The sequence below is a fragment of the Rattus rattus genome, chromosome 3 (genome assembly GCF_011064425.1).
Source record: "Rattus rattus isolate New Zealand chromosome 3, Rrattus_CSIRO_v1, whole genome shotgun sequence".
NCBI lineage: Eukaryota > Metazoa > Chordata > Mammalia > Rodentia > Muridae > Rattus > Rattus rattus.
In genome coordinates, this window is record NC_046156.1 from 882,519 (window position 1) to 901,713 (window position 19,195).

The following is a 19,195-nucleotide window of genomic DNA, read 5'->3' on the forward strand; positions in this document are numbered from 1 at the left end:
TACCATCGCATTTGATTGGGCAGGGTTGTTTGTTGGACCTGGATAGTGGTCTTCTGGCAAATTTGGCCTTTAACTAGGCATGGGATATTTGATGAGTGTATTGAATGAGTGGGAAATGTATATAAGTAGATGACCTACATCATCTTCTTGTAGACTTTGCATTGGGTTTGGCCAGGAATGTCTTGATTCCTTTATACTTTCTAGGTTTCTTGTCCTGCAAAATACTTGACTTTTTGGTATTCCATAGAACATCCATTCTCATTATGTTCCCATTAGGGTCAAATGAGTATTTCACAAAGTTTCATTTCAGATATTATACATAAAATATTTAATTTACAATTTCTAACAGTAGTAAATTTACATCTATGCAGTAAAAACAAAAATCTTTTTATTGAAAATTTTATTAGAAGTTAATCAGAAACAAAGCTATTGTATTATGGGGTTGCCATATCATGAAATTTGAAATCTACTAATCTAGAGAGTCAAAATTTCTTTTTGTCATGTGACTGACACACTTTCTCTTCAGTGAAGCAAACCTTGGCATTCATTTTTTTCTCTTCTTTTTCCTCTATGTGCTGTCTGCAAAAAATAGGGAGAAAGTTCAAGCCACATCCATTTAGGATTCACCAATGTTCTGTTACTAGAAGTTGTCACAGTTTGATATCGAAACTGTTAGATGTCAGAAAACTGTACAACTGCACTGCCCCGTGTGTTTCCCTTTTCTATACAGAAGAAAATAGCAGTCCAGCAATGACATAATTGCACAAAAGTGAACATGGAGATAAATCTAAAGTCCTAAGATCCTGGAGGAAGATGGTTTTCAAAAGTGAAATTGAGTTTATTAAAATGATATTTAATTTGAAATATAAACATTTGAGTTGAGATCAGATCTCTGTTAAAGGACACATCCCAGGATTAGTTGTGATGGGGACAGTATAAGACTCAGATTTGAATTCTGGGGACTGCTTTTATGCTAGGGTAAAATGAAGGGGAAAGGACCATATAAAATGCATTCCAATATAGTTAGTACTATGTTTTTTAGCATGTAGAAATAGAGTCCAAGTGGAAGACATACACAGGTTCTAGTGTCCCTTTCATATCTAAGAACTGACATTACGAAAAAGTTTCAGCTGTCTTTAGCACACATAGTATTAAAATTTTTTACTTTTTACAATCTTAGTGGACATCAATTCTTGTATTTATTTTAGTATGTACCATTTTATATTATTTACATGCCTGAGTATTTTGTATGTAGTGGATGTGTAATTTGTGCATGAACCTATTGCCAATGCAACCCACAATGGGCAATAGATCGATCCCCTTCTACTGGAATACACAGACTTGTGAGCCAGCATGATGAAAGATCTAATGTTCTCTGCAGGAACAGTGACTGTTCATAGATTCTTATAAGTTAGAACCACAATATATCAGAATGCTGGGTCAGGGCAGACAGAAAAGCTATACAGGAAGCTTCTGGGCAGAATTTTGTTTTGCATGATCTCTCCATGAACTATACTCCCTATCCAGAAACCTAGACTCTTGGCCACTAAGTTTTTATGAGAGAATTTTGGCCAGGTGTTCCAACTAGTGATTTTAAGATCTGTAGCTGATTGTGCTTTCAGATATATTGAGATCTTGCACGTCACACAACTCTATATCTCATTATATCCCCCTACAAAGAGAGAGAGAGAGAGAGAGAGAGACTTATCACACTCTATTGCAAATACTATACTCAACCTCATCAAGATCCCAAACAGACTTCTTTTCTTCAGTGTTTCCTCAATATTTCCTATTAAATACACTGAGTAGAATCCAGTAACTAGTTGTTCTAGGGCAAATAATGGTGGAGAAATAGTGAATTTAAAGTGGGAATAGACTCCTAAAATCAGGGCTGGGTTTAGCTTTCCTTTACATTGTTCTCAGGTTCTTTATGTGTAAAAATTACCCATGCTTATCAAGGCCTGTTGTCTTCCATCCTCATTAGGGAAAATATCATTTTTCCCTATTAAAGTTGTTATGTAAATAATCTGAGATACTACTAAACAAATTGTTTTACTATATGAAACACTATGTCCTAGCTCTGAAATTGGAGTGTGGCCAGGAGCAAAATGGAAGGCTTAAGCACATATTCAGTGTGTGTTACACAATTAGTACTCAGATCTTCACTTTCCTTCTTAAATAGAATCCCTGAATTAACTTCATTTATTTCCCATGTGATCAATCAGTGTGATTACTAGTTGTTTTCATTGGTTAGAGTCAGTGTGAACAATCTTCACTTTTTTAAGTTAAGAAGAAAATGTAAAAAAAAAAGAATAAAAAAAAGAAGAAAATGTAATGAATATACGTAGAATAACATGAGAGATGATGGGGACAAAAGGTAGTACCCACTGAGCTTAGAATTTTGGGTCCTATTTGAAGAATGGGGAAGAAGAACTATGACAAGATTCATAGAAATTCACTTCAGGAGAATCGTGAACCCTTCCAAGATACATACTTTGGAGAAGGTGGCCACGAATATCGCTTCATCTAGTAATCATGAGTTCAAGACCCCTTGGACCTACAAAACAAGGCTAAAGTAATGTGATGTTAGAGGTTTTGTTTGAGGACAAAGCATGTCAGGGAAAATAAAGGAGGCTTGCAAACCAATACTTTCAATGCTACTGCTGTCATTTGCTGGACTCATCTTTCCAAGAAACTGAGCATCAGTTGCTCTGTATTATTCAACAGTGGTTTATCACTCCATTCATACAAAATGAAATGAACATCAGGAATATGTGAGTACATTTTTAGAGAATTTTGCTTATTTCCCTACCATGTCCCAAATACATTAGTCCTCAATTTCCTGTTGAAATATCCCTTTCAATCCATAAATATATCTGTCTCAATGTAGAAATTGAAATCAGCTAGTCTCTTGTATGAACATAGCAGCCTATTTTTCACCAGCACATGATTTGCAGCACCCATAGACATTCATAAACTCATCTCTCTAAGAGTTATTCTTTACACTTTGAATAGTCTTTCTGGAAAGGACTCATTTCTGAAGAAAATTCTGGAGCTGTGGTAGTGCAAACAGTTAAAGGCAATATTATTGTCCATAAATCTATTTCTCAGTTTCTCGAAACTTGTGTTTCCTTGCTTTTGGACTCTTGTAACAATAATTTGGTAACTCTAGATTTTGGCATCCTTATCTGTGAGGTGAAAGTTATGATTCTTCACATACTACATAGTAGAAGTGTGGATGTGTCTATTAGATAATATCCATGAAGACCTTTCTGTGTTATCATATCAAGGAGATGAATGGGGAAGCTGCATTTGGTTTATAACCATCTTTGCTTTATCAGAAAATCCCAGCATTATGAAATCTTAAAGAAGTAGCATAGAGTACTCTTTCCCCACTGCCTCTAGAAACTCACAGACCTCACTTGAATGTTCTTTAAAACTTAAAATTTTCTTATTTCTTTCTTTGTTTGTTTCTTTCTATTGTTCCTTCTTTCTTTCACTTTTTTGTTTTTATACAGTACTGTCAGTTCTTGATCTTACAGTATAATCCACCACTGTTCTGTTCTGGAATTTTTCCTCTGAGCCTATGTGTTCAAGGTTCTTCTCCACTTTCTCTTCTATTCTTTTCAATGTACCTGGTTGAATATGGAGGTTCATGATCCACTTGAACTTGAGATTTTTACAAGGAGATAGAAATGGATTGATTTGCATTCTTCTACTCGATGAGAACCCTTTCGTGGGCACCATTTGTTGAACTTGCTGTCCCTTTTCCACTGTATGCTTTTAAATCCTTTGTTAAAAATCAGGTGTGTGGGTTCATTTCTGGGTCTTGAATGACATTCCATTGATTTAAGTGCCTGTCTCTTTACCAATATCATGCAGTTTTTATCATGATTCCTCTGTAATACAGCTTGACCTTCTCAGGAATCATGATTTCCCTAGTATTTCTTTTATGGTTGAGAATAGTTTGCAGTATCTTCGATTTTTTTTCTTATTCCAAACAAATTTGCAATTTGTTCCTTCTAACTCTATGAAGAATTGACTTGGAATTTTGATGGGCATTGCCTTAATTCTGTAGATCGCTTTTGGCAAGATGGCCATTTTTTACTACATTAATTCTGCCAATTCATGAGCATGGAAGTTCATTTCATCTTCTGAGATCTTATATAATTTCTTTCTTCAGAGGTTTGAAGTTCTTGTAACAAAGATATCCCACTTGCTCTGATAAAACCAATACAACCTATTTTATATAATTTGTGACTATTGTGAAGGGTGCTTGTTTCCTTAATTTGTTTTTCAGGTTGTTTATCCTTTGTGTAGAGTTAGGCTACTGCATTATATGAGTTAATTTTATATCCAGCAACATTACTGAAGTTGTTTATCAAGTTTAAGTGTTCTCTGGTGGAATTTGTGAAGTCAGTTATGCATAATATCATACCATCTGCAAATAGTGATTTTTTTCACTTCATCCTTTCTAATTTGTATCCCTTTGACATCTTTTTGTTATCTAATTACTCTGGCTAGGACTTCAAGCACAATATTGAATTAGTATGGAGTCTAGTCTGATTTTAGTGGTATTGCTTCAAGTATTTCTCCATTTATATTGTTTAGGCTACTGGCTTGGCGTATATTTCTTTTACTCTGTTTAAGTATTGGCCTTGAATTCCTGATTTTTACAAGATCAAACGTTTTCTCAGCCTGTAATGATCATGTGTTGGATTTTTTCTTTTAGGTTTCTTAATATAGTGGATTACACAATGCATTTCAGAATATTTATCCATTCCTACATCCCTGATATGAAGCCTACTTCAAGTTGAATGATCATTTTGATGTGTTCTTGGATTCATTTTGTGAGCAACTTATTGAGTATTTTTGCATCAATGTTATCTTTGATCTGAAGTACTCTTTCTTCATTGGGTCTTTGTGTGCTTTAAGAATAAGTGTAATTGTGGTTTCAAAGAACAATTTGGGTAGTGTTTCTTGTGTTTATATTTTCTTTAATAGTTTGAAGAGTTTTGGTGTTATATATTCTTTGATGGACAGATAGAATTCTGCACTAAACCCACCTGATTTTGGCCTTTTTTCAGCTTAGAGACTTTTAATGACTGCTTCTATTTCTTTAACATATAAGGGTCAGTTTAGATTTTTTTTCTGATGCTGATTTAACTTAGGTGCCCAGTATTTGTCTAAAAAAGAACATTTCCTCAAGATTTTCCAGTTTTGTTCTGTATAGGCTTTTGTGGTAGGATCTGATAATTTTGGAATTTCATCAGTTTCTCTTTTTATGTCTCCTTTTCATTTCTGATTTTGTTAATTTGGTACTGACTCTATTCCATCTGGTTAGTCTGGAAAAGGGTCTGCCTGTTTGTTGGTTTTCTCAAAGAACCAGCTACTGGTTTTGTTGATTCATTGTATAGAATTTTCTATCTTCTTGGTTGATTTCAACTCTGAGTTTGATTATTTATTGGCATCTACACCTGTTGGATATATTTTCTTCTTTTTATTCTATATCTTTTGAGTGTGCTATCAATCTGTTAATGCATGCTCTTCCTAGATTCATTTTAGAGGCACTTCGAGCTATGAATTTTCTGATGATCACTCCTTCCATTTTATCCCATAAGATTGTGTATAGCTTCTGTAAGGCAAAGGATATTTTTAATAGGAAGAAATGCCAACCAACAGATTGGGAAAAATATTTACCACTCCTACATCTGACAGAGTACTAATGCCCAATATCTACAAAGAACTCAAGAAGTTTGACTCCAGAGAATCAAATAACCCTATTAAAAATGGGGTGTAGACCCATTCAGAGCCTGCTCGAAACCCCTTATGAACAACAATGCCAAGCAACCAGAGCTTCCAGGGACTAAGCCACTACCAAAAGATTATGCATGGACTGACCCTGGACTCTGACCTCATAGGTAGCAATGAATATCCTATTAAGATCACCAGTGAAAGGGGAAGCCCTTGGTCCTGCTAAACTGAACCCCCAGTGAACGTGATTGTTGGGGGGAGAGAGGCAATGGGGGGAGGATGTGGAGGGGAACACTCATAAAGAAGGGGAGGGGAAGGGATTAGGGGGATGTTTGCCTGGAAACCAGGAAATGGAATAACATTCGAAATGTAAATAAGAAATACTCAAGTTAATAAAAAAATATACTTAAAAAAATGGGGTGTAGAGCTAAACAAAGATTCTCAGTTGATTAATATGAAAATTATAATTAATAAATATTTTTAAAGCAATTGAAGGAAGAATTCGTATTTCTTCACAGTTTCAGGGAGAGTGTATTATATTAATAAGATTATGGTTTCAGGATCATGTAACATTTGCGCACTTGGCTTATGTTTAGAAAGAGGCGATGATGGAATGGATGATGGATGATTTTGTTTGTTTGTTTGCTTGCTGTTTTTTTTTACTTTAACAAGTTTATTATCATAGCACAAGTATAAGATCCAAATTTAATGTGAAGTTCCTACATCAGTTTATTGTATCTAAGTTATCCCTCAGAGAATTGTATGTTCAGGGATTCTAAACTCATTTAAAGTAAAAAAAATAGCCATCATGTACACAAAATACATATTATTTAGAATATTATCCACATACTGAATGGTAGCTGATATATTGACCAGAGTGAATTATCTCCAGAGTATTTTATCATCATAATTCTCTGAATGTTATTCTGAGTTTGAAAGTTATATTGATAAATAAATGCCAATTCCTTCAGAGCCAGGCTGCCTTTACAGCACTAAAATATTTTATCAATTCAAAAATTATTACATATAAAGAAAATATTGAGTGGCACTGTTTGAAAAGAAATAGGACTTGTGGCCATGTTGTAGGTGGTGTGTCCTTGTGAATGGATCTATGTCACTTGCGTGATACAAAAGTTCACTCAGTTTCACTCTTCTTGCTATCCATGGATGAAATATTAGCTATTGTTCCAGCATACTGTTTGGCTGTGTGCTTGTTTGCTCCTAACATAGTGATCATGAACTAAATGCTAAAACTGCCATTAAGCCCAAATTAATGTTTTTTAAAATTTCTATTGTGTTTGCATCTTTTCACAGCATTTAGACACTGACTAAGACAGTACTGATTTGTGAAGGGTGATACCAATCTGAATGGTGTATATTTACTCAGGAGCAATGCCACTAAATAGTAAAGCTAATGCAGTCTCTAGAAAACAGAACACTGGAAACACACATGTCATTCAAGTCAAGAATAGATGTCATTAACAAAAGCATATCTGATAAGAGTAAAGGAAACAGACCTGACTGGGAAAAGTTGAAAAGTTACGACAGTGAACATGAGTGTATCTTCATGTGTTCCCAGGATACCTACAAGAAAAAAGAACTCATTAACCCTGAAGCACAGAGACAATCAGATTTTGCTCACTTTTTAAAAGCACCATTCAACACTGCATGGCACCCTGTCTCCATCCCAAGGGAGACACCTGACTCAGAAACCTAAGGATCATCTACACATTTCATGTGCACTATAAATATGAACAAGGTGATGCTTTGTCTAGCAAGAGTTTTCTACAACCATCTTCTACAATAATAAGGAACTGCCAAACTCTTGGAGGTGTTCTGGGAATTTAGGACTTCCACAGTTGACATAAGCAATAATTTCTAAAAATCTATCTGAGGGGTTGGGGATTTAGCTCAGTGGTAGAGCGCTTGCCTAGCAAGCGCAAGGCCCTGGGTTTGGTCCCCAGCTCCGAAAAAAAAAGAAAAGAAAAAAATCTATCTGAATCAGTTCTGGGTGAGCTCTATAGATACTTCATTTCCAGTATTTTATTTTTGTAGTTCATATTCATAAAATCCTGGAAAAAGTTCTGATCCTCATCTTTATATTTAAGAGTACCAACTTGCCCAAAGGTGGAATGAGTGATGATAAACGGCATGTTTGGCATTAAGTAGAATGTGAAGCATCTAACTCAGTTCCTTATACTTCAAAGACCCCTGAAGAATGAAAAGACTACCTATTGTCTTTAAAAATGAGGATATCATCCAGCTGTTTCCACTCACTGTTTTCATCTTACTTTAAAGTCTTTTTTTTTGAAGACTTCTCTACATTTCATTAAGCATCAATGTAAACTCAGAGAAAAGGCATCCAAAAGTTTTAAGATTCTCTTCTCAGCCTAGGAATACAAACTAAAACTTCTAGTTACTAGACCTGTCAGACTATAGTGTTTTTACCTGGAACCCCAATTGTTTAGTTTCTGGTGTTTAAGAATCACAATATGGAACCTTGTGAGAAAGTACAGGAACTTCCAGATCCAGGAACATTGTCACTTTTCACAGACTGACAGGCACTTCACTTCATGGTCAGTATGAAATATTAACTCCCAGTGCTTCCAATAAAATCAATTTTCCCCAATTAAGATGCTCTGACAGTGTTATTGAAGAATTATGTGATAAACACCATCGTCCTTAGTCTTGAAACATGGGTATAATCAGAAGGTAAAATATTAGCACCACAACTTAATATTTGGGCCTATGGAAAATAGTTGGATCTGCATAAGACACTTCATGTCAAATAATATACTGGATCTCATTCATTCAGGAAAACTGCCCCCCTCACAGCAAATAAAATTAAGCTATTCAAAATAGGGTAGGCAACTAGTAAAAAAAGAAATAAGAAAATGTTCATTTCTTCATCAACCTAAGGAGAGTCAATTTCCAATTTGCCCAATTTGCTTAAATCAAGACCAACAAATCTATAGGGGCAATAAATCAATCTGCCGCCTGAAAATTATGAGAATCTACCAAAGCTCTGATTAAAAGGATACTTGTTTCTAGATTACATAATAAAGATGGTTCCCCAACTCTATGTGTTTATAAAGCAAACATGTTTAAATCTTCTTAAATAGTGACCCGAATTTTGATAGATGAAATAAGGCATGTTCTTGCAAATTGCTGAACTCATGGCATCTCACTCTTTCCCCAACTTCAAATGTAAGCTGTCAAAACAGGTTAAGACTTAGAGCCAATTGCTATGTGTGTTTTATAGGCAAGTAAATACATATCCAGTAGAAAAGTGAGCGTAAACAGTTACAAGGACTAAGACAAATGGAAGAAATTATGTAGTGGTTAGTCCAAAACCAACATTCTAGGCAGGCAAACAAAACTAGTGTCAACCTAAGAAACACAAGTATCTAATATACAGGAATGGAAAGAAGTTTTCCTCATTGGAAACTACTTTAAAGAGAAAGTATATGTGGAACATTCTCAACTGCATTTTACTTTGATGGGGTCTACATGCATAAGGAAGAGAGAATATGAAAAATGAACACGTTTCTGTTTAAAAATACATAAACACTCTGTGCAGTCCAAGCCTGGGAGTTTATAATACAGTCACTTCCTCTTCATTCATGATGATTATTCCCTTAACCAGTCTTGGTCTTCAGGCTCTGCCATTTCTCCAAGGTGTGTCAACACTTCAGACTTTGTTTTCCCTGGCCCAGGATAGAACTCTCTCTTTAGAAATGGAGTGTGGTGGTCAGGATTTACCATTGTCTAGAGAACAGGGCAGCCAGCAATCTGTAATGAAGGATAAAAGAGAAGTATCTGGAGCCCTGATCTCTACAACTACAGGAAACCCAATGAAACAAGGTGGGATATTGGGTCTGTGATTAACTCAAAATTCTTCCCTGGGAAAACTCCAATTGTCAGAATTTCTTACTAATAACAGCCTTCAGTGAGCCATGCCATCATGATTTAGAGATGTATGTAAATTGTATCTTGACATTAGGGAACTTTGTGGCCAGTGAGATATGTGTTCTCCAGATATCTGAAGGGGATGGGTTCAGGTAAATCTCTTCTTCCTGTGTTTACCAGGGTCCTCCTGGTAGGGCCTACTTGAAGTAGATAACAGTTTTTAGGACCGATCTCACCATGTGTTATTACCAAAACTTCTGACCCATTGCCATGTGTTCGTTTAATCTAAAGTCAGCCTATTAAACTTCTTTCTTGAACCTGCTTGTTCACCAATTCTGTCCAGTAGTCGCTGGTCTTTATTCCCAGTCTCCTTACTTTCTGTACTTCTGTGGAGATACTTAAGGGTAACTTTCTACTCTATGTTTCAACATAATTCAAATTTCAACTCTTTGATATGAAGATACTCAGAATAGGGATCTGAAAAGTGCTGTGCTCAGTAAACAGAGTAGTGATAGCCTTGATGTGCTACATATTGATGGGCTTCAGTATAATTCAAAGCTAGTTTATATGAGGACTTATCTGCCATGTCCTGTTGTCTTAAGTAGTAAACACAGTCCTTGACCTCCACCTTCTTCAAGAGCTGAGAATTCTAAATGTTAGCTTTATTGAAAGATTGATGTAGAGGGAACAAGAGATGATACTTGGTTATGATGACAAAACTACTTCATATATTTTTCAACATTTGGCAATATTCTCATGTCTGGACTTTTAATTACAACTACATGTTTCACTATCATGATCAGTACTTAAATCCTTTAAATGGGAATGGTTTGTGACTTAGTCTAAGCAGACCATCTTTGAAAATATGGCTTAAGAAAAATAAATTCAACAGACTTAGATGATGGCAACTGAACAGGAAAAGAAAAGGTAAGTCCATGAGGTACCCACTTCAACTTAAAGAACACCTTCTAGTTTACATGTATAATATCTGAGGTAGTAGTGCTGCTTTCCCAGATTTACTCTAAAGCAAGTAAGAGAAAGTGATCCTTAAATACATAAGGAAAAACTGTGGATAGTAGGTAATTTAATACTCAGTTCAAACATGATACTTACTGTGAACTGTCTAAGCCAAGTTCTGACAATATGTTCCAAAATCCAAAGAGGAGTTGTGGAGTCACAACAATATAAATCCCACACTCATCCACAAATTCTTGGTAGATGAAGCAACTTCCAATAAACTTGCTCCAACAAATTTAAATGCATATATTCATACATATGTAAATATTTGATGGATGTACCAAAGCTCCTACAACTTCAAATATGCCTACATACACATACAGACATGCATACAGACAAACATATACACATTCACTCATTGAAAGTATGGAGCAAAACTCAAACCTTACATATAAATGCAAACACACATTTTGATGGATGGAGCAAACTCCAAAAAGCAGGCTTTGACTAGTTTATTTTTTCTCTCAGTCCTTTTGTACCACTGAAGACAGAGTTCTCTATCTAAGAAAACTGATACCTCATAGCCACAAGTTATATATTCCTTAAGAGCAATCACCAAAATTCCTATACTTCAAAAACAGATTAAAATTATTATACAATAGGAAATTCCAACAGGATTAGTGATGATGTATTCTTCTTTTGAAACTTATATCTAAGTCAACATTCCTCATCTAATTTTCCACAAGTTCATCATAACCTCAAAGCAATAATTCTCTTGTTATTGATTAACAAAGTATAAACAAGGCAGTTTATAAGATTTTTCCTATGCTCAGCTCAGAACAATTTGTATTTACCTAGAAAACAGATTATCATTTATCCTATGTCTTATTTTTAATGTCTTGTCCAGCTAAAATGTCTAATCATCATAGAGTTAACCATTTGTTATTTATAACCATTTCTTTTCTTGGTGCACAAGGAAACCTATGGCCTTATCCCTAGATCACAAGATCTTGGAACTCAGATGCAAATAGAATGAAATATTTTCTTTGATCATTAGCTTGTCTCAAGCCTATTTTTTCATCAAGAGGAGTTATGTGATTGCAGTGCATGAAAGGTCAGTGTACTCCTTTTTCTAACTGATATTGTACTCACTAAACGACAAGTGGGCAATTCTGTTCTTAATTTTAATTTTATTATATGTCTCTGGAAAAACAATTTAAACAATCTCCTAAAGCTTTCTATCTAGTACAATAACTTCCTACATATGCTTAAATCATATCATGAATTCCATAAAATCATTAATTCATCTAAACAATATTATTTAATGAAAGTTCATATTCATTTTGATCTGTAGGAAAATTTCCCAGAAGAGTGAGCTATCACCTAGAAAGTAATCACACCAGGCTACATTCAATGAGCTTTTCTGCATAACCAATTACACTATGCCAGGAATATAGTAGTACAAAGCATGATAAGGCACATCAGTAACAAGAAGCAATCTTGAGATGAAGTCCCTGAGGCTGTGCTTTGCAAATATACACTCACTGCAGTGTTCAGCTGTGTAGGGCTCCAGGAAGCTCTATTGTCACCATTCAAGGAGTCTCCAAGTCAATATTAACTTTAATAAATTATGTTAATATAATTACTAACAGTAAATTTGGACCTCATAATTTTTGTAATGTTAAAAAATGATAAAGCAATGAGAATTATTTAGTAGACTTACTTTACTACAGATATTCTACTTTGACACAGAGATTCTCTTTGAGGGACAGAATATGTAAGTTAAATTTTTGTTGCTGTAACATAGCAAACAATGAAATTAAGTAGAGTGAGGATTTCTGCCTCAGGAACAAGAAATACAGTTTATGATGGTGGGAAAGTTATTATGGTGGAAATAGCTCTAGACTTTGGCAACTGGAGAACAAGGTTGAATGCTCAAATTTCCAGTTGACCAGAAAGTACAGTGCTTGTTGGGATGTGTATCTGACCAATAATCTGAAAAGATTCCTCCATCTCCAGAATTCTACTTTATGGAACAAAGTCCATAACTTCTCCATTATAGCTAAGGACCATGTCAATACGCATGTTTTTGGGGGAACATTACATATAAAAAAAATAATACAGTCCATAGAAAGGGTCATGAGAAGGGACACCGGGAGACCTGTAGGGGCTGATAGTGGTACCCGGGTAATACCCTGAGTCCTGCTAAGTGACTAACAGAGTATAAGGAGAAATTCTCCCCTAGCTAAGTTTGCATGGAGAACAGCACTTGCCAACATAGACTGCAGATCGTTAGAATGTGAATAAATACCCTCTTTAACCCAGATCAAGAAACATTAGCCATTAAATCTATGAAATAATAATCATATTCTGTTCTCTGAACTATGGGTAGTGAGTATGCATCAATCAACAACTCAGGTGTAGGAAATGACTCACAGGGCATTAATAGTAACTTAGAATGAAACGTTCCTCATTACCTTTTTCATAATCATAAAAAGGTTTAAAACAAGTAAAGTTATTTTTAATCTTCACAAATATCTGTTTGTGATGGCACAGAAATGCAATTCCAGACCTCAAAAGACTGAGGCAGCGCAAGAAGGTGTTGTCATTAGCCATGGATATATAGTGTGATATTATGTCAATAAGAATAACTCTGGGAAAAAATTCATTGCTTGGCGTGTAGGGAGATCTTCTTTGATCCAATAATTGCATAAATATGGCATTGTAGTTAGTTTTACTGCAACCATCTGTCATCCAGAATTAGAGAAGGAATCATCTGCAGTTCAATGTTATCTATAGTGACTTTAAGTCTACCTTCTGATACATGAAACATTATCTAAAGACTATCATAAAACTATGATTATAAAACATATATGAGTATATAAATAAAAACATACATATTAACCTAACTCAAAAGGCATCAAAGGAAAATAGGCAGAGGATTATTGACAAAATAAAAAAAGATACAAAAATATGTTCCTTGTGTAGTGTTTTCACTATAATACCATCATGGAAAGTTCCTATACTATTTCTGTTCTTTTAGAACTCTGTCAACTACTGGTACTATGGTGAACATGTCTTTCAATAGGTCGTAAGATATTTCTGCTATAACTTTATTAAAAATTTCCTCTATGCTCTTAGTGTCATGTTTGCTATCTTTGTCTATGACTAGGATTCAAAGGTGTGTGGGTTTTTTTGTTTGTTTGTAGTTGTGTCTAAACTCCCAATGGTCTGATTATGTTCTGTTTTAAATTTAGACTCAATTTCTGTACTTCTTCTCCTATCCTGATATATTGTATTGCATATTGAATAGGCTCCGGACTGATGTTTTCATTTGTTGTACTAGATTTTTCACTTCTAGCATAATTTTAATTTGAGATGTTTCAATCACAATCCACTTCAGTCAGTGAGGTTAAGTCTCTTTAGATTTAAATAAATGCCAAAATTCTGCATGTGATAGCCAGGAGAGTCTAAGCAACTGAGTTTAAGAGTGCCACAAACAAAGCATTACTTATTTTTTTTACATTGCAAGCAATCAAAACATGGTTGATATTTACAGTTACCTTAAGTGAGGACAAGTCTGGTATTATGTCTTATCATCTTTAGATATGTGAAAAAACCTTTTCATTGTCATATCAGGCCTGTGACTTTCCCACAGAAATGATGTGGACTTGTCAGGTAATTTTCATCATGTGGTGCTTTTATGTATATTTACTTATCATAGTTTATGATTTTTTCTAGAAGAATTTTTATCTAATGTTTCTATGCATAATCTAGATGACATTGTATGTTATGTGAGAAGTCTCAAATGTTAAAGCAGCATCTTCCACATAGGTATTTACAGACAATGTGTCCTTTATCAGTAAATTGTCAATTTCTGCTCAAACTTGAAGGACTGTTTCTCTCAGTTCAACCAGTTTCTGATTTGTCTCTATCAATATAGTGGCAATGAACTTAGTATCTTTGCCATAAATACATGCTATTTTGAATAATTCATGCATCATCCTCCTATAGATATAGGAAGAAGGGATGGTATAACAATGGCAATGATGGTTGGATCAAACACATGAAAGTTAGCATTACATTCTGCATGGAGAGTTACTGACATGTAGTGTGTTAGAGCAGGAGAGGCACAATACAGTTAAATCATAATCTCCTCCAAAATCTCTTGACAAACCTTCAAAAGTATAATTATGATAAAGTAACACCTACCTATAGCAAGCTTTTCTCAGATTTCCAGGAAATATTTCCAGTGTGATAAAATAATCAGGCATATCATTTTAGTTAAAGTACAGGAAGTGATATAATTTCATTTTAAATTAGAAGCCACTCTCAGCAGCCAAGGCCCATTTTGTTGCCTCCTTGATATAGTTCTTTAATGTTACATGTCTTTTGAAAACAAACTTTTTTCAGTGAGGTCCTTCTGTCACTGTTACTAATGTAACCTATACACAATGAAGCATAGATTCTGTTTATAGAAAGGCATAAACAATAATTTTGTCACTTTTAGAAGTCAAGGTTTCCGATATTAGAGAACGGTAGAGGCAATTCAGAGTTACTGAATTTACTGTATCATTACTATTTCATCTATATTGATTGATGACATTCTACAATTTGCTTATTTACATAAATTTTTAGATAATTTCTTGTTCATTTTATGTGTTCTATACTAACACTAGGAAAATATAGCAATACTCTAAGATAACATGCTTTTCCTAAATTGGCACTCCTATGTATGTAACCTGAAGGTCATAGGCAGCATTCAAAGACTTAATATGCATCAGAGTCATCACCATGTAAGTAGAAAGTATTGTGCCTGTTTTGCAAGTAATAGAAGATTAGTTCAGATTCTAGAGGAAGTTTCTTCCAAGGAATCATAAGTCTTCATTCAGTTTTTCATTCTGTGACAAAGAAGCCAAAAGATGTTTTTAGTTTTTGAGATGACACAAACAAAACCTTTACCTCACACCTTAACATGTTAGAGGGAACATCAAGAAAGTAGTTAGCAAGGATATCACATCATTTGACTTATTAGAATAACAAATCTATATCAGTGAAAATTTATTACTTTGCAAAAATGACTTTCATATATATATATATATATACAAACACATGCACACACATTTTATACATACATATATATGTATATATACATATACTCATAGTTATGGTGTTCTATAGATGGCTATCCCCAATCCACTTTTTTTTGCCTTTGCAAATAGCATGAATTTCTTTAGTGTTTGTGTTCTATAATACCTTGTCCTATAAAATTACATTGTCTGGGACATTGAAGAAAAACATTACCCATAGTCTTATAGGTTTGAATACTTGTTCATTAAGGAATGATAATACCTAAAAGAGAATCTGAGAGATACAGAGTCAGATGCTATTAACCAAACATTGGACTGAAAATGGGGCCCCCTAGAGGAATTAGAGAAATGACTGAAGGATCTGCAGGGGTTTTTGTACTATAGGAAGAACAACAGTATCAACCACCCAGACAACACAGAGCTTGCAGAGACTAAAACACCAACCAAAGAGTACACATGGAGGAACCCATGGCTCTAGCCACATACATAGCAGAGGATGACCCTATCTGGCTTCAATGAGAAAAGTGGGCCTTAACCCCGAGACAGCTCAATGTCCCCATGTAGGGGATTGCCAACCTGGGAGATGAGAGGGAGTAGGTGGGTAGGAATTGGAACACTCTCATAGAGGCAGGGTAGAGGTAAAGGGATAGGAATGTTACAGAGAGAAAATCAGAAAAGGGGATAACATTTGATATGCAAGGAAAGAAAATATCCAATAAAAAGAATTAAAAGAGGAAGAATATCAAATTCCAGGGGTTGGGTTTATTAAGCTAGCGAACCAAATTAATACATCCTCAGTCATGAAATATACTGTTTTTCCATAAAAATTGCTGTGAAACTTGTTATTTAGGTATGACATATGCTAGAAGCAAGAGCTGACTTAATTTTACCTTAAGAAAATAAAAGTGTTCATTGCATTTTGATTTCCTATGTATGTACTGTATTTATGCTGTATCATTCTTTCTTGTCCTCTCCCCAATACCTCCTCTATAGCCAAACTCGATTTCAAACTTGAGAACATTTTGTTTGGATTTTGTTGAAAATAATATATTCAAACATATATTTGAGTAAATAAATAAATACAACAGACCAAATAAAGGAGTTATAGCATTTTTAGAGGAAATGTGTTCTGAAGAAGGGCTTTGGCTTTCAAAGCCCAAGCCAGTCATAATGTCTTTCTAATACTGTTGTCTGCGGATCTGGATGTAGTACTGTTTACTACTTAACTAGGATCATTCCTGCCTGTGTGGTGCCATGTTTCCTGACATGTTGTTAGTTATCTAACCCTCCTAACGTTTAAGAAACCATAATTAAAGGTCGTTCTCTCTATGAGTTGCCATAGTCATAATGCCTTGTCAGGGGAATAGAATATTTCAGGTACATAGTATCTTATTTAGTGTATAACATGAAAGCAATGTAAAATAATTTTAAGTGTATGAGACCAGTATTCATTTCCATTAAAAGTTTTGATTGACTTAACTATTTCCATAGGGGCAACAAACCCTAAAGTGTGATATGCATTAATAGCATGTTCTCCATGTCAAACTGTCGCCCATGTCACATTGAAGAATGTTTCTACAGAGACAGGGGCATATTCTTGCCTGTCATATTCCAGACTCTATTAATATCCACTAATCAAATTTATTTAGTTCTGTACTTTAGTACATTCCTATTAAATTTAGAAAAATTGTGGATATTGCAGTCCTATTGCTTTTTCTACCTGGTTCTTGTGTAGGTAAATTTCTGACAGCAAACACAGAATTGGGTTGATTTAGAGTGTGTCAGTCAGTGGAATTTATGACAGGTATGAGTAAAGGCAGAGAGGAGAGTAGAATCTGCCTGAGTATTTTTTTTGCCAAAGTATCCAGATATCCCAAATGAGCATACATGTGAATTAATTATTTACTGAGCCAAGTTCAAAAGATTTTGGATATTTTTTTTTCATTTTGGGGGTGTGTAGCAGTTTCCAGAATAGGGGTGCCAATAGAATTAATGTGAGAATCAGTGACAAGGCTAACTGGAATTGTTGAGGTTCTAGAACCTTTATGGTTATGTAATTATATTGTTGGGCTGAGCAGTAAGTAGAAAGAAAAGTAGCTTATTCATGTTCTATTTTCACTACCTACAGATCCTTTGTTCCACCTATGAAATACACAGATGTATTAACAGGTCCAGAAGTACCTAGGTTAAAAGGACTAATCCAGGAGCACTATAAACACTGGGACCTAAGAGCAGACTAGGACAGGATCATTTCTGTTTCTGCCTGTGTCCAGAGCTGACTGGGTCCCACAGGTCTCGGGACCCAGATTCCATAGGGGAGAGAGCTGTACTCTCAGAAGTGTGGACAATCATGAGAGCACAGAGGAGACCATCAAATCTGCTCACATCCCTGGCACAAGAGGAAACTACCAGGAGCCTTCTGGACATAAGAACCAAGGACCAGTCTGGGACTATATCCTGCCACTTTCTGCCTGTGCAAGACCTAACCCTGTGACAAAGCTCTCTGTAATCAGACCCTGCACGGAGAAAGATGGTTTCCAGAAGTGCTGACACAAAGACTTACAGGAGGGTCAAGGCAGTGTCAAAGGCAACAAGACCAGCTAAAACCACAGATAACCAGATGGCTAAAGGCAAGCACAGGATACCAAGTAATGGAAACCACCACTACTTGGCATCATCACAACCAAGTTCTCCAACCAAAACAATTACTGGATATTACAATATATCAGAAAAGGAAGGTTTCTATTTAAAATCACATATCATGATGATGATAGAGGGCTTTAAGAACGACATTAAAAATGCATTAAAGAAATACAGGACAAAAAAGGTAAACAAGTAGAAGCACTTTGAGAGGAAACACAAAAAATTCCCTCAAGAATTACAGGGGGAAAAAACAAACATTTGAAAGAATTGAACAAAACTATCCAGGATTAAGTATGGAAATCAAAAAAGAAAAATACAGAAATAAACAAAGAGAGACAACCCTAGAGATAAACTCTAGGAAAGAGATCAGGAGTCATAGATGCAAGCATCACCAACAGAATATAAGAGATATAAGAGAGAATTTCAGGGGCAGAAGATAACATAGAAAATATTGACAAAACCCTCAAGGAAAATTTAGAACAGTAAAATCTCCTAAGTCAAACCACCCCAAAAAATAAATCCAGGACACAATAAAACCTATCAGAATTACACCAGACCGTTCTCAACAGAGAAGATTAAGTCCTGGAAAGAAAATAGGTATAGAAGAGAACCAAGATATTCGATGTTGGCTCCAAATACACCTGACATAAAAATGCAGCACTAGGTAATAAATGGTAAAAAAAAAAGGCAAAAAAAAAAAAAAAACAGAAGAAAAGCTAACAAACACAATTCAAAGGTCAAGTAAATATCTTCAACAAAATTATAGAAAAAACTTTAATAACCTAAGGAAAGAGATGGCCACAAACATACATGAAGCCTACAGAAACACAAATAGATTGGAC